Source organism: Ambystoma mexicanum, chromosome 3q (genome assembly GCF_040938575.1).
Source record: "Ambystoma mexicanum isolate Mex_15411 chromosome 3q, UKY_AmexF1_1, whole genome shotgun sequence".
Lineage (NCBI taxonomy): Eukaryota > Metazoa > Chordata > Amphibia > Caudata > Ambystomatidae > Ambystoma > Ambystoma mexicanum.
In genome coordinates, this window is record NC_090926.1 from 318,764,799 (window position 1) to 318,788,977 (window position 24,179).

The following is a 24,179-nucleotide window of genomic DNA, read 5'->3' on the forward strand; positions in this document are numbered from 1 at the left end:
TGCTTTACCCTTGATACCCAGTGATAAAAGCCACAACACAGTAGGAAATTGCTTGACTGGCTGACCTAAGTGACAGTCTAGGCACATAATAACACTCATCATGTTTGCTTTGTCATAGAATGCCAGTAAAAAAGAAAGAAAATGTAATGTCAAAGCAAAGAATAGCTAGACTGGGTGCCCCAAAATGCCAGTGCACCCACATGAAAGCACATAACCTTTCTTAAAAAAAAATAACAGCATTTTGTACTGGCATCTATGATGGATACCCATTAAAAAGTGCATTGTGATTGGGATTCTAAGAGGGCCTCCGAGAGGAGCGCAGAGTGATCGTGGAGTTCTCACCCACCAGGGCCAAAGACAATAAAGATAGATTAAAAAAGCCTTCCCCAGGAGAGGATTTATCAATGTAGGCTGTGGTGGCGAAGTGCAACAGCCCGGATCACTGAGGGACTTTGACAGATACGGCTGTGCGCCCTTTGTCTCTGTGGTGTCTAAGGTGCAGGGGCACTCCGCCCGCGGCCAGTGCACGTCAAGCCGAGAGGCACGCTCGCAGACCGCGAGCAAGAAGAACCACTCGGGGAGACCCAGAGCGGCTGAGGATCCAGTGTGGTTGTGAGGCGGAGTGGGGCAAAGTAGCCGCTGTCGGACGCCAGAGGAGCCTGTCAGGAAGGAGCTGCCTGCGATATTGGAGGCCCACTGGGGCTGGATTCGTGGAGCAAAGGCTCCCCTGCTGGCGAGCACCAGTGGGAAGATCGAAGCGTGACCGGGCCGCCCTGGGCTGGTAAAGCAGCACCTCATCAGAAAGATCAGGAGGATCCGGAGGGGCCATACCAGTAGCTCACTGCTTAGAGTTGCGCAGCAGAGAAGAGCACCCCCAGCGTTCAAGAGGCCCGGGAGGGGCCGCACAGTGAAGATGCAGGAAGGCAGCAACCCTGATGGGCTCAACTCCCCCTTACCCACCTTTGGGGGAGAACCATCACAGGTCAGCGTGCACCCTGGCCCAACGAAAGGGTGCAAGCAGGCAATGACTGACCAGTGCAGGCAGTGATCAGCAGGCAGTGATCACCAGCTTTGAGCAGAGTGACGTTGAGGATTGGGGGAGCATGGCGGGAGGGCCCCTGCCCAAGCTTTGGAGCCAGCACTTTGCAGAGGAGACCAGGGGAGGCCCTGCGATATTATAGCCGGTGCGGCTGGAGGCCTATTTAGGTCAATTTTGGAACTGCATATAGTGCCTCAGCCAGCACACCCCCATCCAGAAGCACAGCAAGGGAGACAAGGGAGAAAGGGCGCACCATACATAGGAGACAGTGACCGGTGGGGCACTGGCCTCCCCGGGCCAATCCTGAGGCTGACCAGAGGGCTAAAGTGTCCATCTACATCTGTGGTGGGGAAGGAAGAATAAGGGAGAGGCCATTTGGTCGGACTCTGGGCAGAGTGATCCTGGCACCACGGTCAGGAGGAGGGTCATTTGAAACCTAAGGAGGAGGACAAACAGTGGCTCAACTTCGCACAGTTAGAGGGGAGTTCCATTTCCCTTGCACAGTCAAGAACGCACCCACAAAGCGGCAGAGGGAGGAGGTTCCTACCAGGGACGTCATTTGAGGTTGCCAGGAATCGCAGTTGCGACCCCTGAGGTCTCCTTTGCTACCAAGGCATAAATGAGTTTTCAAAAATTGATTCGCAGAGTTTGCTAATAACATTATTTTTGATTAGCAAACAGGCTCATTTGATTAGCAATTGTGTACTAATATTGTTAGTCACCAGAAGTTATTTGTACCCAAGACATGAAATGAGCAACAATACAGCAGTTTTGCGTACCGCTGAAATAAGACATTAGTGAGAGGAGTCAGGCCTTAAATTCTTTAAACTTCAAATAGACCTGCAGGTCTGGTAACTTAGTTTACCTATTCAACCTAAGAGAAATGCAATCGACCCATACCAACGGATGACAACCCATTTAAAATGTGATTTCTTTAAAATGTCCCTACAAACCCATTTTATGTTTGCCACGCTGCTGCCAGCCAGAGGCCAGCCATGCACAGTGAAACTTTTGAAATTTGTCTGCATAGTAAATGTTAAATGAAAGTTTCAAACATCTCTTGCAAATGCTACTTGCATAAAATCTGCTTGACTATTCAGTGGGTGAAAATACTTTGTGAGCCATAGATGGTGTCTGTAAATACTAAAAGGTTAGCTGCATGAATGGATGCAAATAAATAGATATGATAAAAGGCTCTGAAAACAGTTTGGCCAGCTGTCTCCTGCAGGCGGTAATATAGAATACAATTATAAAGCAAAGCGTACTTTGGAAGCCAACTACAGTGTTTGGTATTGCAGTAGATGTACAGACTGGATGGAACTATTGATCACTACTTTGCGTAAGCATCTAGTTCGCTTTATTTATTCATTAAGTAAGAGGTAAGAAAGACTAAGCAAAGTGGATTGCGTAGCAGGCAGAGAACTGGGCAAACTATGTGGAATATTGTAGTTTGTGGGCATCTCACTTTCAGGGTATCTGGTATAAAGCAACATAGTGATAATAAGGAATTTCAAGGAATATGGGCTTGCTCACGGGTTGAGCACCAGTTGCAAGATACATGCAGCCTGCAAGTTACAGAACCAGGTTTGCCATCAAAAGAATTTGATCATGTACATTTTCAAACATGTTCACTTGTCAATATAATGCATCTTTCCCAACAAAATTAAATACAGTGGACATTATGACATTTTGATACACTAACCTAAACATTACTGTAACGCCTGGAGATGATGCAGTGTTTTACAGTATCAATACTGTAATTATGCATTATGTAACAACTTACATTTTAGGAATGGAATTGCATGACTCTTTATAAAAATATAAAGTTGAGACATACTGGTCTTTATAGAAAGGATATAGAAAGCTTAATAAAAGTATCATCCTGATTACTTCTGGTTTACAATTATTTGAAAAATAAATTCTTGCCTAGCACTCCCATACATGCCTTTGGAGGAGATGATTACTGCTGCACGTTCTCTCCATTAGCACTTAAAGTGAACAGAGGAGAGGGTGAGGGGAGCACCATGGGCAAGAGAGGAATGTAGGGCAAGCTGTGCGTTCATTGAAGAGGGCAACTTAAATAGCTAACTTTGCTACACAAGTGTCCATTTGATTAGCAAACCTCCTACAGAATTGTGTAGCAAATTGCTATGCAACACTGCTTAGTTTATGCCTTGGCTACCCCTGTGGTCTCCATGGCTACCCCTAACAAAATAAAAATATAAGCTTATCGGCTGTGGCCAGCGCCACTTGGCTCTTTATTTGTGGAGTGCTACCTTTCTTGTTCAGGCCTATACAAAAAACAAGGGGTTCCAAAAGTGTAACACTTTGAGCAGTGACCCTATACAAGAAAGAATAGGAATAACAAATAATTTGTCTTTCTAGAATTCTATACAATAATTGCTAGGCTCATTAAAAGTTTATTTCCGGCACACTTAAGGGGGAAAAGTCACTGATTTAGTCTGTTCTTCAACACCTCAACTCAGCCTTTCATTCTTCTGAGGTCGATTAATGAGTGCCAACACAGGTTGGGTGATATTGTATGTATATTTGTTCTATATAAAGAGCTAAAGTGTAAATGCTATATATAATAACACATTATCCTGGATGTCTGCTTCCATTAAAAGTAATCTGTTAATATGGGCCTGTATACACTGATATTAACGATACATATGGTGATCCATTCTTGTATGAAACGTATATCACATTATAGTGATATCCTAACTATATTTTTCGTAGTGTACTTAGGAACAATGCTATGTTATGCCACTTCCTGTTTTATCAAGGGGTGAAAGGTCATGGTCCATCGCTTCCCATGATGTCACCTCGGAGTGTGGGTCAAATTACACCACTTCCGGTGATGTCATCAGAGGTCAAAGGTCACATGATGTCACTTCCGCTACCCCTGGCATTTTGGTAAAATGGCGTGCTTGGTTTTTATGCCCGGAAACAATGTCCAGAAGAGGTCCGAAGGATGCAAAACAATCTCAGGGAGAAAAGGAGGGGGCAGGGCTCCCCTCATCAAACTATGTCCAAAAACAAGGGGAAGGATATACAAGCTGCCCCCATGTCTGTGAAGAAACCAAGGGAGGGCAATCTGCAGAGACTCTGGTGCAGAGACAGCAAGGTACCGGCTGGGGGAGATCAGTGGCCCGGTGCAGGAGAGGATTTGTGGGCGCTGTCTACTCTCCCCACGGCAATCGCGCCCCACATCCAGGGGAATTTCACGCTCCAAGGACCAGGGCAATTGCATCCCTGGCAATTGCGGCCCGGACAGCTGCCTGCTTCGTCTGGGTCAAGAAACTGCCCTAATTATTATATATGTAGTCACTTAAACCACAGCAGGGTCTGTGTAGTATCTGCACAGCAATGGCGTCGGTAGGGGAGGAATGGGGGGCCGTGCCCACCTCTGAAATCTTGGGCCCGCCCTTGTGCCCCCTCTACCTCAGCTGGGCTGCTCTCTGCATTGTCAACGCAACACCAACACAGGATCTGAACAACAGGATAGTGTACTGTTGGGCAGAAAAAGTCTTCATAAGCACTCGGCTTGACTCATAAGCACAACCAAAACAGTTCAGTTCCCTCTGAAACTAGGACCAGCACCTGCAATCAGAATGTAGCACACGAAACCGCTAATGATGGGCCATTAGTCACTGAATGGTTTTGTGCCTGCATTCTGAAGGGAGGGGAAGTGTAGCGGGGTGTGGGTAGTGTGGCGACCTGCCCCTTGTCTTCCGGGCAGGCCGCACCGAGTGCCGGGATCACCCAGCATACAATAACTGCAATCACGCAGAGGACAGACCGCAGGGGGCACCCTGCAGATTCCGGATCACCGGACTAAGGCACCATGGCTGGGGGCACCAACCAGACAGCAGCCTCGGCTCTGGGGCCACCCAGGCCGGGGCCGCAACAATGGCCGTGATCACACGGCAGAACAATAACAGTGGGACGGTGTTGCCCAGCAGGGGAAACGTCCGGATGCAGGGCCATGCCGGTAGGCCCTCGGCATACTGCGTGGCTCCAACATGGTGGAGACAATGAGGACGCAGGAGTCAGTTCTTGATCGACTGACTGCACCGTCCAAGTGCAGGGCCCTGCCATTGGGCCTGCTGTACTTGGTGCAGCACCAGCATGGTGCTAGAAATGACGACACCAGAGTCAGCTCTTTGTTAGACTGACGAGCCAGAAACGGCTCGTCCCATTTATTGAGTTGGTCACATGGCGACCACCATGTGACCTATTACACAAGTCCTGGGAGCTACCATGCTCCCAGGAGGGGTGACATACAACAATCCTCCTTTTTCATAACGAACAAAACAAAATAACATCACACCACACTATACCTAATAATACTAGGCAACTAATCTTCACACACTTAGAGTCCCAGGTTACCTCGGGCTAACATTCAGGGTTGGTGAGCTACTGGTGACACATTGGAAAACTCCACATGCAAGCACAACCTTTATTAACCTGGGTGAGTGGATCTTGCACCACCAAACCACCACCATCTCTCGCACCTGGCACCCCTCACTACCACACCCACAAACTCATGCGCGCCACGTCACCCAACATTTTGGCTGGGCCATTTGCAGCATGTCCAGGGTATGCAGGCTCCCAGCCTTAGATATCCCGACTACTGGGTTCACTTTCCGCACTTGCAGGTCCGCAGGATACCGGTCCGCCCTCCATTAGGATGTTCTCAGGACAGTTCAGGGCTCAAGGGCCGGCAAAGCCACACCGGGGAGCACCCAGGGGCCACATCGGCCTTGTCCTTCGCAGGTGGGCAAGACCGTGACATGATGCTCAGTTGGTGGCCAGATGACAGGCCACTTCCTTCACTTAGTGGCTGCTGCTCCTGGCCGAGGGCGCACAAGCACTTGCGAGAGCTGCAACCCTCCTCCATGCCTTTACTTTGTTTCCGATCTTTTGCTTTGAGGCAGGCCAGCGACAACTACTGGACCTCAGATCATGTTGGGGCCTCTAGCTGCACAGTCCCGATTGAGTGGGATGATTGTTATGTCGCTCCTGCACATGCGGCCAGGGTGCCACCAAATATCACTGGCCCATTTGCTCTCCACACCTCCAATATGGACCACCCGCACCCTCCCCCCAGCGAGCCTGAGGTCTTCACGGGATGTAATTACCTTGTCCTCACTCAACGGTGAGCACTGTCCACCTCACCGCCTGATGGGCCTTCAAGGCTAATGGGGTACCCAGGCCAGTACTTGAGCAGCGTCATCAGTACCGCTGCACTGTTTGCTCCCTACACCATGTGGAGGACTGGGCACTCTGGCCTCCCTTTACCCTGTGGTGATGTCCTGGTGTGGGCACAGCCTCACCTGTTGAAATCTGGTGGGCCAGTGAATGTGGGGCCAGCCACTGTTGCCTGTTGTTACTCCCTCCTGGAACCGCTGCCAGCAGCTGATCAGGATGCTGTACACCCACAAACTGGTCTTTTCAGCAACTTCCAGGGGGGCCGGTTGTTTGCTGGCTCCTGCTTCCTTTGTTTTCCCCTTGCTTCACCGCTGCTGGCCCAGGTTATGGTAGGCACGCCCCTTTTCTGGGCAGACAATCCACGGGGGTCACCCTGTGGGTTCCGGAGCACCACAGCGGTATACGTGGGCTGGGGGCTGCCAGCTCACTGCAGTCCTGGCTCTAGGGGCACCCAGGCCGGGGTTGCCCAGACAGCTGTGGTCACACAGCCATTAACTTAAAGGAATAGTGCGCTCAAAAATGTTATAGTCCTGATCGTTCGGGCATGTTGTTCAAGCAAACTGTGATTGATCGTAAAAACATTTCCTATGCACCTTAGTTTTCCGCACATTTACAAATGCGAAATTAATGAGCGGGCGCGGCTATCTTGTCCCAATCTTATCCGTTGCTCTATCACCCTAAGTTCAAGTGCCCTCGCGGCACTAAATCATATCACCCGCCCCTGAAGCTGACATCCCTAGACACGTATGGCCAATTTCACAACGTGAATGCACATCTCGTGTCAACATTCTCTGTGTGCCAGCTACTGAAGTGGCTCCATGGAAACAGCTGGACGCCTCTTTCCTCAATAAGTATAAACAGACCACTTCTCATCAGACAACATCAAGGTTGCTTTTTCAATCGTTTCACTGTCTTTTTTTTTTTAAAGCCTGTGACTTGTTTCTGCTCTGTTCAGCTATCTTCGTTGCACAGAACCCCTGCGAACAGACACTTATACTAACATTACTATCGATTTCAATTTTGTTGTATGATGGCAACAATACAACCCTACCAGTACGAGCCGGAGTATTCAGAGGCGGAATTACTTGATAGTGAAAGATGCAAAAACGATGCGGCATCGGACGACAGTTGGGAAGATGAATCACTGGATCCTGAGCCAGAGCCTAGTCGCATGGAAGACGTTTCCACCTGGTTTACCTGCAATCAGTGCAAGGTCATGCCACCCGAGGTGGAGAACTGCTGCTGCCGAGAGAACTTTGGGTGCTTGGCCTACATATCAAAAGAAGACACACCAACAACGCTATGCGTCACCAAGCTCCATGACTTCAGGGCAGCCTGCCTCACCAGGTCCGTGTTGAGGATTATGATGGTGCTTATGCACGAACTTCGTGCAACAGTTCGCCCTCGCAATCCAAGTAACGAGTAGGTTTACTCTAGATATGATGTCATTTTGACCACTTAGGCCACTAACATTTCATGCTTGTCTCCTATATTGTCGTAACTTTGAACTATCACTGACAAATGAATGCAGTGTGCAAATTGAATATATTTCTCGCGCTTTTGGGAAACCAGGGTGTTCATCTTACGTGTCTTTCACGTTCAACTAACAAACAATATTTATCTGTGCCCCAAACTTGATGGATTGAATGGGGGTTCACTATTGTAATGTGTGGACTCTTCAAGAACCCAAGTTGATTGATCCATGAAGTAACGTTTGTACAGGCAACTATGCCATAGGATACAGGGTGCATTTTCAACTAATGTTTGTACACTTATCAGGTTCATTAATATACAGTATGTATGTTTCTTTTACACTGGTGGTACAGGCTGGTGGCCTACCGTTCATTTACATGGTAGCTTTATGGGAAGCTTGGATTCCGCGTTCGACGACTAATACCCGCCTTTGTCGTTGAAGCCATTCACGCCAAATTCCCCAATGACAGCGGTTACTACAGGGGATTTTCCCACAGTGTGCTGCAACTCGAAGTATACAATTTGTAGTATATTTGTGCCATCAACATCAGCAACCAAATAAAATACAAATTACCTTTTATGAATAGTTGTTTCAATTTTTCATTGAATCAAGGACACGCTCAATTGTCTATGAGGTACATGAAAGAAAGCTTGGTGCCCTTTTACGCTCACCTCCTCTGCAACAATCCATCCCCCATCCATTATAAATGGCCAAGGTGCCAAACACCATGTGCATTTCAAAGGTATCTTCTGCACAGGGTCCATTGTTCGCATGGCCTCCCCAGACCCAGTGTCTCCAGCCTCCCCTCTTGAAGACCCCGCCAGAAACATGTCACACATTCACATACACACCCACTTTTCTTATCCTTTATAAACCACTTGATATTTTGCCAGAGACATCGCTGAACATTGGAAAGCAACTCTTTGTCGTGCTACCTGTTCTCCTGCTACTAGTTCCCCAGCTTGCTGAATCGGCTTGTTTGTTATTGAAGGTAAGGGCAGGCTATTGGTTGTAGTAATGTTCATTCATCTCAATGACTTTACCATTGTCTAATGTTCCAAGTATTTTGATCTCCATATATAGCACATTTCACCAATGTCCATTGTGATAGAATGTCATCTTTCTTGGACCATGTCTATAAGCATGTTTCCTTCTGATGCGCCCAGATACCTCCGGGTGTGGTGCGCTATACAAAAATAAAAAAACAAACAAACAAACAAACATCCAACAGACGAGTAACACTTTACGGTTTGTGTTATATCAATCGATTCTGTATGAAAGTTATCACAGTGTATATTCAACCACGTTACACATGTTTCGCTTCTTTGACCAAAGCAAACAATGCATAGAAAGCTGTGATATAATTCCATCAATGTCATGCATAAAGTACAATTTTTTTGTAATTATTTACACTTTTTTTATAGAGATCTTATAGATTTTTCAAGAATGCCTGCTTGTATATTTGTTGGTTGCCGTTCTAGGAGCCATCTCAAAAGTCAGGGCACAGTCCTGCATACATTCCCAAACGATATTGATTTAATCAGAAGATGGGTTTGATATTGTGGTTTTGTGGTGGAAGAGATCGAAAGTAGAGCACAGAATGTCTCGAAGGACATGAGGGCCAATCGATTTCGCATCTGCAGCCTGCACTTTACTGACAATATGTATGACCAATCAAAGTTCACAAAAAAGGGTTGACCCAGATTTTTTCGTAAATTGCTCGCAAATGCTATTCCAACTGAATCGATGCACACGCTGCCTCAGGTGAGTCCCGGATGATAAATTAGCTGTAGGTGGTGGGGTACTGAAAAGGTAACTTCATGAATGGATTGGTGCTTTCGGTGTAAATGTGTCTTTTTAAAGTTTACAAATTTACAGAATTGTATTACGTTCTAACTAACTATACTAACTAACTATACCACATTTCACTATACATCTGAACACGGCTTATGGAGCCTCAAATAAAGTAATTATGACCATAGAAAACAGTGGCATAGGCATAGTGCCCTTCAAAAAAAGCATAACCTTTTTGTAATCGGTTGCTTGGCATGTCAATTTTTTTAGGAAAGCATACTGATGGAAGCACAGACCCTCGCAAGTGACAAAACCAACGACACGTCCAGTATACCAATGGTGAGCCCTACAGACATGCAGAAGTTTATATTCTTGACAGTCGGATCTTTCCATATATCTAACGCAAATCTAATTTTCTCCTTGTACCTCTTTATGACAATGCACTGAAAATGAAGCAGCAAGATTCTGCATCCATTTCTTTTCCGGAGTCAACAACAACCTCAAGTGCCTATCTGGTAAATTTATATCACTTTTTCTTTACGAGAATGTGTTATGCTTGGAATATGAATTAACATGAAAACGTTTATGTACCCTGTCGGTTGCTTACACTAGGTGGCATTTATGGGTTTCTCTTTAGATGTACCATTGTCTGCCTCCCATTGTCCCAGTTCCATTTCACTGTTTTCATCTGTACTACAAAAAAAAACAGTGTTAACGGGAGATGCTGGTACTTCGACCACAATTACATCGTCCTTTGCAGCTGGTCCAGAGTATGAGGTATGCATACTTACAGTTCCCTTGAAAGAAAGAAAGTAAATCCAACATAGGATACAATTAGACAATGGGTGTCTAGTCAAATGGTCGACAGACAAATGGTCGACACAATTCGGTCGACAGGTCAAATGATCACATTTTCTTTTTAGTTATATATATTTTTTTAGGTTTTCGTTTAGGGAAAAAAAGTGGTTTTTAGCAAAAATAAGGGGGTTAGGGGGACCCCCCAAAACAAAAAAAATGTGAAAAAACAAAAAAAAACAAAATTCGATCATTTGGCCTGTCGACCATTTAGATTTGATCATTTGACCTACAACCAGTGACATGCATATGAACGTGCAGTGTTTCAAACTTTTCTGATTTCAGTTCTAACGTTACACTTCCGCCCTAATGCAGAATACATTCCAAAATGTTTGAGGCCAACATTTAAAACAGGAGGTTTTGACATTTGTGATCTCTGATCAAGTACACTTGCCATCTCGGATGGCTATCAGGTCAAATTTGAAATGTAAATTATTTTACTAAATGACGTACACTGTTTGCTAGGGTATGTGCGTAATGGCTGTGTGCGATGAATGATTTTAATAGATCACAGGTGAACATAAATTACTATTGGATACAATTGGACATCACATACCATTTGTAATACATTTGTATGTATTCATTTTTTTTCTATTCGATCAAGTTGGTTCTGTTTGTAGATATTTAAATATGTTCGTTTGCGTATAAATTAAATGTGCTTGATTTAAACCATACAAACGCATTATTTTCAGCTTGCTGGCCATGTTGTTATAGAGAAGCCTACAGTTTCACAGAAAATCAAGAAAATAAGGGTAACAAACAATTTAGTTTTCTAGAAGTGGTTTGGGCTGGTGTTTTCTTCATGACATGTTGTTGCATTGAAAGTTCTATCTGCTGTATGTGTGCCCTACAATGAACATGTTTTACAACACATCTCCTAGTGGCCCATAAGGAAAAGAAGTATAAAGACAGAGACAACAAATGAAACCAAAGATGTCGCTTGCCAAACAGATTTCACCATGGAGCAAGTACTATTTGAGGCGCACCATGGTCCTGTCAAAAAGCAGACTTGTGATGCTTATGCCCAATGGCCAGAAACTGAATTTAATGTGACCGGCAAAGCCAGCAAAGTGTTCTTGGACCATTGCTACAATGTGAAAATATAACAAGATGAAACTGAATATAATGAAGATGCATTGGAATTCCTCGCAGACCCTTGACACAATCTACACCCGCAAAAAGAGTTCCACCCAATAAACATTTGATGTTGACGGTTTCTCCAATTCGTGCGCAAACAACACAAGCTGAAATAACAGAGATTGAAGCTTCAACTCAATTAACCGAGGAACTTGCAAAAGATCTCGACTACAGTTTGGGCGGTGTTGGCGTTTCGTCAACCACGCTTGAGTCACAAAGCACATTCATGCAGGAGATTGGCTAATAAAGGAGCACAAATACATTGTATTCGACAGCTGCCTGGTAGAGATTATACTGAAACGTGTCCAGACATTGAGTGGGAAAATATGCGGGGAGCCATGGGTGAGTGTGTCTCGTGTATTACAAGGCACCAACCTGAAAATCCAAGCCACATGTGTCCACCTCCATAATACATTTTCAAGGTCTGCTCAACCGATGCCAGAAAAAGTGCCAGCTGGAAATCTGTGGTCAGCAGCTTTACTTTTCAGTGGCTTGACTTTCAGTAAGATGTCCAGTTTCTGTCAATATGTGGGAATTCAGTTCCTTGCTAACACCCAGTACTACCCAGTAGTATACATTTTTGTGCATCAACAATCGAATGCTATTAAATTCGAATTTCAATGCTATAAAAAGTTTTAAGGAGTATTTAATTATGCAGATTTAATCCAGTTTATCAGTCATTGATTTGTATCTTTTGCCTTCCATCAATTTTTATTACTGGTCGCCGAACGATGAGACACATGTCTGTGGTTGCTATTGTAAATATATTTCACAATAGAATTGCCTCAGCATACCGGTTCTGCACTGCCAATTTGGGTTTATGAATCATTGGTAGGCAAATGGATATTTGCCATCAGGCAAGGGTACAATGAGGCCTGGTATGAGTAAATCACTCAGCTCGACCCAAAATACACATCCACACATGCAGTGCATGGCACTGGCATAGAAGGCCTATGGTGGGTAAGATTTTCATAGCAATGATCAATGGACCGACCTGTGTGAACCCCATAACTAATGTTTTGCTTTAGCTGTGTATTAGTTTGGCAAACAACTCGGCGAGTGGGTACCTCCTTACACACTCACATAGTATTTTGGCCTTTTGAGGTGTGTAATTTTTTGGGTTTCTCCAGAGCTCGACATAGCATCCAAATTGACTTTTCAAATGTATCCTCTTTTTCAACTTTTTTGGCAAGAAGTGCCTCTTCTAGGATGCCATACAGTGTAACTCTGGGTTTTGCTTTTCATGAGCCCCTCCCTGTGTCCTTCCCATGTGTTCCCCCTGCCCCTTCCACCAACGTTCCTCTTCTCTCCACAACCCACCTTCTGTATGATGTTCTCAGCCTCTACTATCGTTTCTAAATGCTTCTATGTCAACTATTCTGCTCGCCTCACTAAATCTAGTAGGAAGAAGTTTAAAAAGGACATCCTGTTCTCCAATCATGGCCTCCCTATCACTGATACCTATACCAGTGCTTCCTCCAGGCAAACACTTACCGACACCCTTTTTGTCGTTCCCTCGCCATAACTATGAAATCTACATACGTTATCTGCGCTCTCTCCTTTCTCTTCTTCTCCCATAATTGGTGGCACACGGCCAGAGGCAGTCTTGTCCTAACAGGCCCCTCCCACTTTTGCCCCACACTTTTCCCCTTACCCGCTCCACTGGACTTGCACCATGTCAAGGTCTCTCCGTCACTCTTTTGCACATGTGGGTCAGCTGAGCTCATGTACGCGGTATGAAGTTCAGGCCAAGGGAGCAATGCATCTATATAACTAAACTAAACAACAGAAACTGATAATCCATAAATAATGGCAAACATACAATCTTGCATGTATAGGGGTACTTCGGTGACATGAGCCAATATATTGGCATTCCAACCTCTAACCTTTGGTAGACGTGCTTTTTGGGAGAATATATTACTACAGTGGATTTGGGATGTGATGTGGGTCCTTGACTTATCGGGGCATCGGAGGGTCCGATGGATATCAGCATGAAAGGAACTGCGGGGTCTGAGCTGGTGTGCTCTGGCCTAGCGGGCGGAGGCTGTGAGTGCACGTGAAGTTTAGTGGAGATGAATGGGCACTTGGGCTTATCACTTGCAAGTGTCTCACGTTCTCCGCAGAGCACATTCCTCCATGAGAACAGCTGGCGCAGAGGTGGCGATGGTGAGGGCTGGCTGAGCGAGGCGCTAGGGATAGGAGAGCGACATTTGTATAGTGCGATGGATTTTCGGGCCTAGTAGAACGATGTCATTCGCAATATTTCAAAATGGTTTTCTAATGCTGGGCAAGAAACTATAGTGTGTGTGTGTTATTTGCGATGGGGTGTGGTGTGACGGAATGTTGCGGGGGTTGGCTACGCCTCCCCCCTTGGCTATTACATATGTTATGTTTCGAGAGTGATGAAAGAGGGGGAGGGGGCAAGGATCGTCTACTTCCCAACACTAGTAAGGTCGCTGTCTCTGTCATAGGTGGATGCCAGAAAACAATTTGTTTATTTTTCTGCCATATTTCAAAAGCCACGTTGGTCGGCCGGGCTCATCGCTCCCATGGAGTGAAGGTCATTTTGTGTGATGTTGCTTGTGGGGAGTTTACCAAAACGAAAGTTACCAGGCACACGTGCTCAAAACAAGGTTAAATTGTTATTCGACCTTGGACGAAAGGGAAGAATCGCTATGGCTTGAAGGACAGAAGTTGTTGAATACGGGGAGCAATGTTAACATTCACTATTTTGAAGCTGGACATTGTAACACTTACTTTCAATCCATGCAAACCGTTCGGAGCGGACACTGCGTTATGCTAAGAGAATGGAACAACCAAATATAATGTAAGTTTAAATATTATACATTTATTTTGCGATTCTAAACAGCATTTCTGATATATGCGTTTGGAACAATTCAATGACGTGCGAATGCGCCATTTGATGAAAAAACTGTACACAACAATTTATTCCGTAGATTAAATGTATAACGCGACACCCACAAATACAACCGCGACACCCACAAACACAACCTATGTGCAGGCTAGCGATATCTAAACCACTTCGTCCCATGGGATATCAGGGTCTGCTATCAACGTTGCATTATTGGAACATTTTCCAAGCCAGTTCCGATACATTTTTTTTTAAAAAGGTAGCAGGCACCCGTCTCTAGAATGAACATGGCATGATAACCTGTTCCATCGTTTTTTCCCACTTTGAGAGTCTGCAGCCATTCCATTTTGCTCACTGTACCTTTCACAGATGGGAAATATCCATTTGCATATCAGCCTTTGTCCCGCCCACATGAGCAGTCCAGCACCGGAATACTATGGCAATTCCCTTCTGAAAACAATGTTTTCTACTTGTTTCCATTGTTTGTGGTTAATGTTCGGTATTAGGTTTCATCCGGTGCAGAATTACAGGGTAAATGGATACATTTGAATAAAGAACTGCTACTCAATTATATTTTTATTATGTTTTATACCCAGCTACATTTTGCCATTCTGCGAATGCAATAGTTTCCAGATACCAACAGAGGGCTTCTTCAGCCAGCAGTGGCAGATATGCCTAAACGGATGGATTGCCATTACGGTGATGTTGGACGATCGACCGGGACCGATATGCCCTTTGGCGATACCAGCGACAAGGAGCAACCTGTCATCATTTACGGTCTAGCAAGAAGCTGATGGCGAAGCCTTGCTATTCAAGGTGCGTTGAATGCGCATCTTCTCCAGAAAGGAACACTGTGTGCGTCTATAAAGTTTTGATGCTGCAACCCAAGAACATACTAAATAAATCAGTGCATCACAGATGTTTTCAGAGCGTTCCTTGTGAAATAAAAGCACATGATAAATTGCAGACTATTGATTTTTCCTTTAAAAATAGTGTTTTCTCTTCTGATTTGAAAGGGCTGTGCTGTGAGAGGATGTGTGTGTTGATGTTCCGGGTTCTGCGTCAACTGACGTAAATACGTAGTTGATGACTGGGTGCATTTGGCTTCGCTGCCCACTAACGTAATGGAGAATATTGCTAGGAATCGTGATGCCAGCTTCAGGGGCGGGTGGTATGATTTAGTGCCGAGAGGGCACTTGAAATTAGGGTGATACGGCAACAGATAAGAGTGGGATAAGATGGCCGCGGCCGCTTGTACATTTCACAGGTGTAAACGTGCAGAAAACTAAGATAAGGTGCATAGGAAATGTTTTTATGATGGATCACAGTTTACTTGAAACAACACGCCCGAACGATCAGGACTATAACATTTTTGAGCACGCTATTCCTTTAAGGCGGGACGGTGTTGCCCCACAGGGGCACCGTCCAAGTGCAGGGCCACTCCATTCGGCCTGTATGGTGCTACAAATAATGACACTGAGTCAGCTCTTTGTTAGACTGAAGAGCTGGAAACCACTCGTCCCATTTATTGAGCTGGTCACATGGTGACCACCATGTGACCTATTACACAAGTCCTGGGAGCTACCATGCTCCCAGGAGGGGTGACATACAATAGTGCCCTCCGCCCACTTTTGTCTTTGGCCCACTCTGTGCGCCTCCTAAATGTTATTCCTGGTGACGCCACTGCTGCACTGCAGTTACTGCGGTCTGCGAGCCTGAACCGTACCGTAAATGAGTTTCGGAGCAGCTACTGTGTCTACGATACCAACAACAGGCTGTCCTGTGTAATTTCAAAACCAGCTGAATATGCATATGAAATTCACTACAAGAGCTGGATCGCACGCACTCACCTGATGCTGCCTGCAATCAGGATATGAGCGTTTCTTAAAGGGTAGTAGAGTCTAGTTCCGACCCGAGAAACGGACTATAGCAAAGCTCCGCCTCCATTTCATCACGTGGGCCGCTCTGCATCACGTGGGTTTCAACGTTCACTTCGTCATCTTTTTTGTACGAGCGGGAGATTCATTCCGTGCAAAGCACATATGGTGTTGGAATTTGGTTTCTGGTAAGCATTAAAGTTATCTCATGTTGATTGTTACTTCAATGCAGAGCGACAATATTGGGGAGAGGGCGTTTCTTTGTATTTTGGGGGTTAATGTGCACCAGCGAGATTGACTTAAAGTAGAGGCGGATTCAGTTTTCTGTTTTTCTTTATTTCAGTGTATTTTGGGGATATTTCATGTGCATCACAGGGGTGAGGCAATATTGCGCAGGGTGTATTTCTTTATATTTTGGGGGCTTGTAATGTGCATCAGTGGTGAGATTTACTTAAAGTACAGGCGGGTTCAGTTCTTCTCATGTAGATGGGCGATTTGGTGAGATGTGTTTTGTGTTGTGGGGCTGGGCACGGAGCGTTCCTCCCCTCCCTTCCCACTGTACCAGCGAACGTACTGTTCATTGGTACAGTGGGACTTTCGCTGTACCAGTGAACAGTACAGCGAATATAGTTAGGTATCCTCCCCGCTGGAGAGGGAGGGTGGGGGCGATGCTGGAGGATTTGTTAAGTGCAGCAGATGGGGATATGTATGTGCAGCAGATGGGATATGTGTTTTTATGCAGACAGACGCATTTGGGTACGAATTTCCAGCATAACAATTATTTTTTCTCCTGCATGGGGGCGAGTTGGCATTCCCTGGGGAGGGGGTTGTTATTTTGCCCCTTTGTAATGTGTGGCAGAAAAGGCTAAAAGGAGGGTTGATCTAGTTCCCATCCGAGAAACGGACCATTGGTTGCTGGAAATAGCTGCTTCAGTGTGAGTAGGCTAGTTGCCATTAGAGAAATGGCCCATTTTGCTCCCCTAGTGGTCAGGTCATGCATAATAATGGCTTCTAGATTACTCACACTGAGAAGGCTAGTTCGCATTAGACGTGAGTGGGCTAGTTCCCATTACACAAAAGGACATTTCTGCATTTCCAGGTCGGAGGGCAGTTTCTCTAATGGGAAATAGCTGCTTCAGTGTGAGTGGGCTAGTTCCCATTAGACAAAAGAACCTTTCTGCCTCTCCAGTTCGGAGGGCCCATTAGACTAAAGGACCTTTCTGCCTCTCCAGGTCGGAGGGCTGTTTCTCTAATGGAAAATAGCTGCTTCAGTGTGAGTGGACTAGTTTACATTAGACAAGGGGACCTTTCTACCTCTCCAGGTCAGAGAGCCGTTTCTCCAATGGGAAATAGCTGCTACAGTGTGAGTGGGATAGTTCACATTAGATGAGGGGACCTTTCTGCCTCTCCAGTTCAGAGGGCTGTTTCTCTAATGGGAAATAGCTGCTTCAGTGTGAGTGGGCTAATTACCGTTAGACGAAAGGACATCTCCAGGTCAGAGGGCCGTTTCTCTAATGGGAAATAGCTGTGTGAGTGGGCTAGTTCCCGTTAGACAAGGGGACCTTTCTGCCTCTCCAGGTCAGAGAGCCGTTTCTCTAATGGGAAATAGCTGCTACAGTGTGAGTAGGCTAGTGCCCATTAGATGAGTGGACCTTTCTGCCTCTCCAGGTCAGAGGGCAGTTTCTCTAATGGGAAATAGCTGCTTCAGTGTGAGTGGGCTAGTTCGCATTAGACGAAAGGACCTCTCCAGGTTGGAGGGCCGTTTCACTAATGGAGAAAATAGCTGCTTCAGTGTGAGTGGGCTAGTTCCCATTAGATGAAAGGACCTTTCTGCCTGTCCAGGTCGCAAGGCCGTTTCTCGAATGGGAAATAGCTTCTTCAGTGTGAGTAGGCTAGTTCCCATTCGACGAGTGGACCTCTTGCTCTCCTGTTGATCATCAACTTGTCCCGATATGTACTCTTTCCGATAATGTTGAAAACACTTTATAGCCAACCGTCACAGTGCTGTAACAAACTCCTCAATGGTCTCACACTATTTCTGTTGTCTGATGGCAAATTGATAACAAGCAAAAATGTTATTCCCCTTCACGTCGTAATGCTTGTCCATCTTGGCCATGGATATATCAAACTTGAGTCGGTTGCCCATCACAATACATTCAGGTAGTTTTAAGAAATTGTTGTCCAGCCTGACTTCGACAATGAAACGGTGCCTCTTTCTTTTTATTCAAAAAATTAGGACCATATACTGCCAACATATTCTTCTGGAATCTTTCTTTCCATTTAATAACCCAGTGCCTGGTATATTTGCCATAATCTTCGAATTCGTTTATGTTGCTTTCCTATTTTCGTGCCCTTGGTATTTGTCACCTTGTGCACAGGGACAAATGTCTAATCTCCATTTTAAGGTGCAATGAAAAAAGCCCTCCCCGAGTAACAGCCAATTGTGCTACGGCATGCTCCCTTCTATATGTGTGCAAGTGTTTCTTTTGGTCGCTACACTGCATGTGTGACGGGCACAGCACGGAGTGCAGTGCCCGAAGTGAAGGACTTCAGCTTGTTACACAGCTAAGCAACAGACATGTCAACTCCTTATCATGTCTCAAATTGCCAGGTAACAACTGGTAACACCGGACGATGCATCCTTGGATAATGTGTTCTGTCGTGTGCATGCAGGCTATGCTGCTAGGGGGCTTCCTGTGTCCTCGTAGGCTCATGCACAGCCCAGATACTTCCTAATACAGGCCTGGAGAGTCCCAATGAGCCACCATTCGACTGTGCAACTAACCCTGTACCTGCTCAGCCAGGGCAACCACAATCAACGGCAAGTGCAGGCTCTTTGTCATTGCCGCAACTCGTCACCAATTAAGGAAGTGAACCAGGACACAAGCGGTATGTGTGACTTCATTTCTTTTTTGGTTCATCTTAATGCAGTAACAATTCTCTGTCCTCACCCTTACTCCAACCACTGTACTACTTGCCTTGCATTCTCTTCTAGTGTTCTCATTCCACACCCATATCATTTCCCTCAGCTGACATTCCTAACACCGGGAGGAGGCCCCCTTTCTTCTAGAGGACTTTATTTCCATGGTCACTTTCCGTATTCTAATATTACTCAACTAGAGTTGTATTGCCAAGTGTCAATGGTTTAGTTAGTCCCCCTCTATTGCTCTATATGAGCATGGGTTGACCCTCCTAGGATTGACGAGGTATTGCCACTATTAGGCATCAAGATTTGTTTGCTCTCCTGGCCAGAAAGACCATTTGTCTGCCTTGGGCTTGAAGAGTCACTGGCTCTCCTGGGCTTGAAGACAAAGATAGGCCCTTCCAGGGGCCAGAAACCGATGATGTGATGCATCGGCATGGCCAGAAAATGAAGAGAGGCACCACTCACTTTGGTGTTGAGAGTTAAACTACAGTAAAGTTGGTTTACCGAGGGTACTGCACTCCTCCTCATCCTTCCACTACCCCTCTCTACTTTTGATGGGCTAGCTATTAGGTTAAGAGGTACAATCAGGTGGCAGCTAGCATACTTCTTAACGGACAAAGGCCTTCTTTCATAGTATTTACCTTATTTTCAGGGTCCACCTTCTGCACTTCTTCCTTCCTCCACCTCCCTTTTCTTCCTCGGTACCTCTCCCAAAATGTTCCTCCATCAGTGGCCCTCCTCTTCCTACACCTATTTTGTCCATACCTTTCAAACTGTTCTCCAAGTAATTTCCTCCTTTCTCTTGTGTCTCACCTTCCATCTCCTTTTCCCCTTGCTAGTTTCCCCTCTTCACGCTACTCTCCCCTTTCCCTTCTTTTGATGCATCTTCACCTTCCTCTCCCAACCACCTCTCTTAAGTCTTACTCTTCTTCCACTCCCTTCGCCATCCTTCTTCCTCTTTTGCTCCACTCTTTACTGCAACGCTTGTTTCCAAACTCCCATACTAGGCCTTCTTCCCAAGCCTCCCTGTATAGTCCTGCCCCTTTTGAAATTGAAAAAGGAAGAGTGTTAATTAATGTAACAAGGTGATTGGCTCTTCTGAGTAACTCACCATCTTCAGATCTAGGGATTTGTATAAGTTATAAATTGTCAGCTGCCAACTTGAAGTTAAGCAGCGCTGTTATAGTAGTTGCCTGACCCCACAATGGTGCCTCCTGCAGGCAGCTGCACAATAGCTCTGCCAACCTTGAACATCCTAATCTGCCAACTTCGTTGCATACCCTCAAGCAGGTATTTTTCACAGTCCATCCTTCAGACTGTGTATTCAAATGTACTTTTAGTGGGATCAAAGACGATACCCATAGCCCTTTTGGTCTTCTAATGGAGAGTTGTTCATTCTTCAAAACTCTACCAGGTCTTGAATTACAGACTGGTACCTGGCAAAGGATAATGTGGATAGGGTAGACGCCTTGGGAATACCTCATATACTGGCTATTTATTGTTTTTCTGAAGGTACAGGTCCCCAGGGTCTCGTAGCTCCATTGCCATGTGTCCACCTAGAAACATGGTCCCAGTTCTCTTTTTAAAAATTTTTTACATACTGTTACTCAGTTCATTGTTGTACTCAATATGCAATTCTTTTCATTGACGGTTTCATATTTTCAGTCATTTATATTCCATGAAAGTATTTATATTGTTAAAGTAGGCCTTATTTGAATTTATTATATTACTCGAGTTAGCAGTTCATGGTTCTTACATATTTATCATATTCAAGATTTATTATAACCATTTAATTGGACCAAAGTGTAAGATATCTTAGCCATTGGCATAATTACAGATCTATGTGTTCAAATTGAACCTGAACTAGTTGCATTTTTTTCTAAATGTTTTGTACCTAATTTTTTTATTGTCAGATTGTGAGGTAGTTCGCCACTCCACCACATACCTCCTCCCCTTCCACAATCCAATATGGCCTGACCCTAACCCACCACCTACATTTGGTGGTATAAAAATGTAAAGAAATTGAGGGGAGGGGGTTATGGTCGCTAATAGTCTTAATACAAATCTGCCCCTAGGAAGGGGCAAATGTGTTTTTACTGGGGTGTGGGGTCACTAGACCACCAGGGATGGCTTGGAAGGGGGGGGGGTGATCGGAACGTGATAGTTATGATTTGTTCTTGCTGGGCCACAAATTGCCCCCCATGCCAGCGAAACATTGGTGTTTCCATGGGAGCGGCTGTCTCCCATGTGCGTTGACTGTCTGCAAGCCCAGGCTGCACCTCTGGCTGTGCTGCGTTACAGATTTCGCCTCCGGGGAGGAATGTAGACCCTGCCGGGGCTCCCCAGAACTGCCCTGGACTTGGGGACCGTCGACCCACATGGGAGACAGTCGCCCAAAGCCAGGGACAGCACCCCCAATCGTGCTGGAGCTCTGGCTGTGTTGCGTTACAGCTTCACCCTCTGGGAAGGACGCAGACCCTGATGAGGCTCCCTGGAACAGCTGCTGGGTTTGTGGATGGTGAAACCACATCAGGTGGGGACAGCACCCCTGACCATCCCGGAGCTCTGGGCTGGCCTGCATTATGCCATTTCACTCTGTGAAGGGGACCCTACCGGGCCCCTTGCGGCTTCCGCTGCACTTGGGAATGATGGACTCACATAGGGGACAGATGCCAAAGCCCAGGGACATCACCTCCAGCTGTCCTGGAGTTTTGGCTGGGCTGCGTTACAGCTTTTCCGTCCATGGCGGTATTGGCACACTGCTTGGCCTCCCTGGTGAAGAAAAGCTGTAACGCAGGCCAGCCAGAGCTCCAAAATGGTCGGAGGTGATGTCCCCGGCCTTGGGCGGCTGTCTCCCATGTGTGTTGACCATCCCCAAGCACAGCGGCAGTCCCAGAGGGAGAAGCTTTAACGCAGGGCAGCCATAGCTCTAGGATAGTTGGGGGTAATGTCCCTGGCCTTGGGTAACTGTCTTCCATATGGGGCAACCATCCCCCAAATGCAGCTGCTGTCCCAGGAAGCCCACAGCAGGGTCCCCTTTCCTTGTCAGCAGGGAATTGGGTAACGCAGCCAGCCAACACTCCAGGATGGTCAAGGGTGATGTGCCTGGCCTTGGACACCTGTCTCCCATTTGGGTCAACTGTCCCTAAATCCAGCAGCAGTTCCGGTGAGCCCCGGCAGGGTCCCCATTCTTCCTCGGAGGGGAAAGCTGTAATGCAGCCCAGCCAGAACTTCAGGATGGTCAGGGTGATATCCTTGGTCTTGGGTGCCTGTCTCCCATGTGTGTCGCCTGTCCCGCAGCCCTGCAGGAGCTCCCTGGGACAGCCATTGCACTTGGAGATGGTCGCCCCATATGGGAGACAGCTGCCAAAGGCCAGGAACATTACCCCAACTATCCTGGAGCTCTGGCTGGCCTATGTTACGGCTTCTCCCACCGGGAAAGGTCAGGGACCCTGCCGGGGCTCCCTGGGAGTGCTGCTGTGCTTGGGGATGGTGGACCCACATGGGAGACAGGTGCCCAAGGCCGGGGACATCACCTCCAACCATCCTGGAGCTCTGGATAGGCAGCATTACCGAATTGCCCTCTGGTAACAGATGGGGAGCCTGCCGGGGCTCCTTGGGACAGCCATTGGACTTGGGGACGGTCGACACTTTTTCACCCAGGTAGGTGCACCCACACATGAGGTACTGTTTTCATCCAGACACCTGTGGGAAGGTAGGACATGTGTTGTTGGAGGTATGTTTCAGTAGGTTCCAGGTGGGAAATGTCTGAAAATTGTGTTTTTACCCCTAAATGTTTGGCAGTCTTTTGGGTAATACATTCTAGGGCGATTCGCGCAAGTCAGACCTCTGTGGGTTCCCACGGGAGTCTGCTCTCCCGAAAAACCTGGGTTACCAGTGGTTTAGCCTTTTTCCCTTTGCGCCCAGGTAGTTGCACCCATACATGTGAGGTACAGTTTTCGTCGGGACACCTATGGGAACACTGGAAGGTACATGTGGTGTTGGCAGTGTGTTTTGGTGTATTGGAGGTGGGTCTGAAAATTGAGTTTCCCCCCCCCCCCCCTAAATTTTGGACTTTGCCGGGGCTTGTGTGTAATACATTCTGGGGAGATTTGCACAACAGTCCTCTGTGGATTCCCACGGGGGCCTTCTTTTTTCAGAAATGCATTGGGTTACCTGTTTTCCTTGGTGGCTACGACACCCGAGTCCCAAATCTGTAGGTTGTCCACAAGAGCAAATTCCCACAAAATCTGCTCTGCCGAAACACTTGGGGTTAACGGTGGTTAGCCTTTTACCTTTGCGCCCAGGTAGGTGCACCCCCACGTATGAGGTACAGTTTTCATTGAGACACCTGTGGGAAGGTAGGACATTTGTTGTTTCTTGGGTTTTCATAAGGTTTTCATACATTTGCTGCTGCACTTTGTTACACAACCCTTTAATTTCCCAAATGTGAACTACATTTAGTTGCTGATTTAGGCACTGTATGCTTTTGTAACCTGCACAAGTCACCTACCCTGCAAAAGGTCTGCCTGTGCTCTTTCAAAAATGGCATGCTTGATATTCCTCACATTTATTTTCCTTATTTACACATAGTAAGTAAGTACCTCTGTTTAGGCCGTCGGCATAAAAATCCTGTGTACCATGGCTCCGTTTTTGGCTTGTAGTATTGCTTGTTTTGTGAAACAAAACAAAAAATGTGCGATTTCCTAACTGGAAGAGTCGGGGAATGTTGCAGGGCATTGCTCTTCTCAATATTCACAGAAGCCATTACCTTACAGGTCCAACCATGTCCAGCACATATAATATTTTCCAATTTTCCCCCAAACTATGGGCAGTTTCCCTTCATAGATGTTGCCTGACCTGCGCGAATCACCCTTTCCTAAACTTGGAATTTTATCTACTTTTCTGTCTTCCCATTCAGCTTTCCTACCCTCCTCTTCAATTCCGTCCACGCATGGACTGTCGGGTGGGAAAAAAGGGTAAAATCGCCT

The 24,179-nt window shown here is 46.2% G+C and overlaps 1 protein-coding gene and 1 long non-coding RNA gene across 7 annotated transcripts in view; one reads left to right on the top strand and one right to left on the bottom strand.

Moving 5' to 3' along the window:
- PRPF40B (pre-mRNA processing factor 40 homolog B) overlaps positions 1-16,334 on the bottom strand; it is a 1,091,929-nt gene extending 1,075,595 nt beyond the window's left edge. For 5 of the 6 annotated variants that reach the window (XM_069653885.1, XM_069653882.1, XM_069653883.1 and 2 more), the window contains exon 1: positions 16,236-16,334. The gene's annotated coding sequence lies outside the window, so the exon portion shown is untranslated. Of the gene's footprint in view, positions 1-14,270; positions 14,313-16,235 lie in introns of all 6 variants that reach the window. The other variant, XM_069653881.1, reaches the window with a different exon arrangement.
- The window catches only part of LOC138582523 (uncharacterized), a 69,974-nt gene continuing 62,092 nt past the window's right edge, over positions 16,298-24,179 (top strand). Inside the window, exon 1 of the long non-coding RNA XR_011305038.1 lies at positions 16,298-16,450. This is a non-coding gene — a long non-coding RNA (uncharacterized lncRNA). The remainder of the gene's footprint in view (positions 16,451-24,179) is intronic.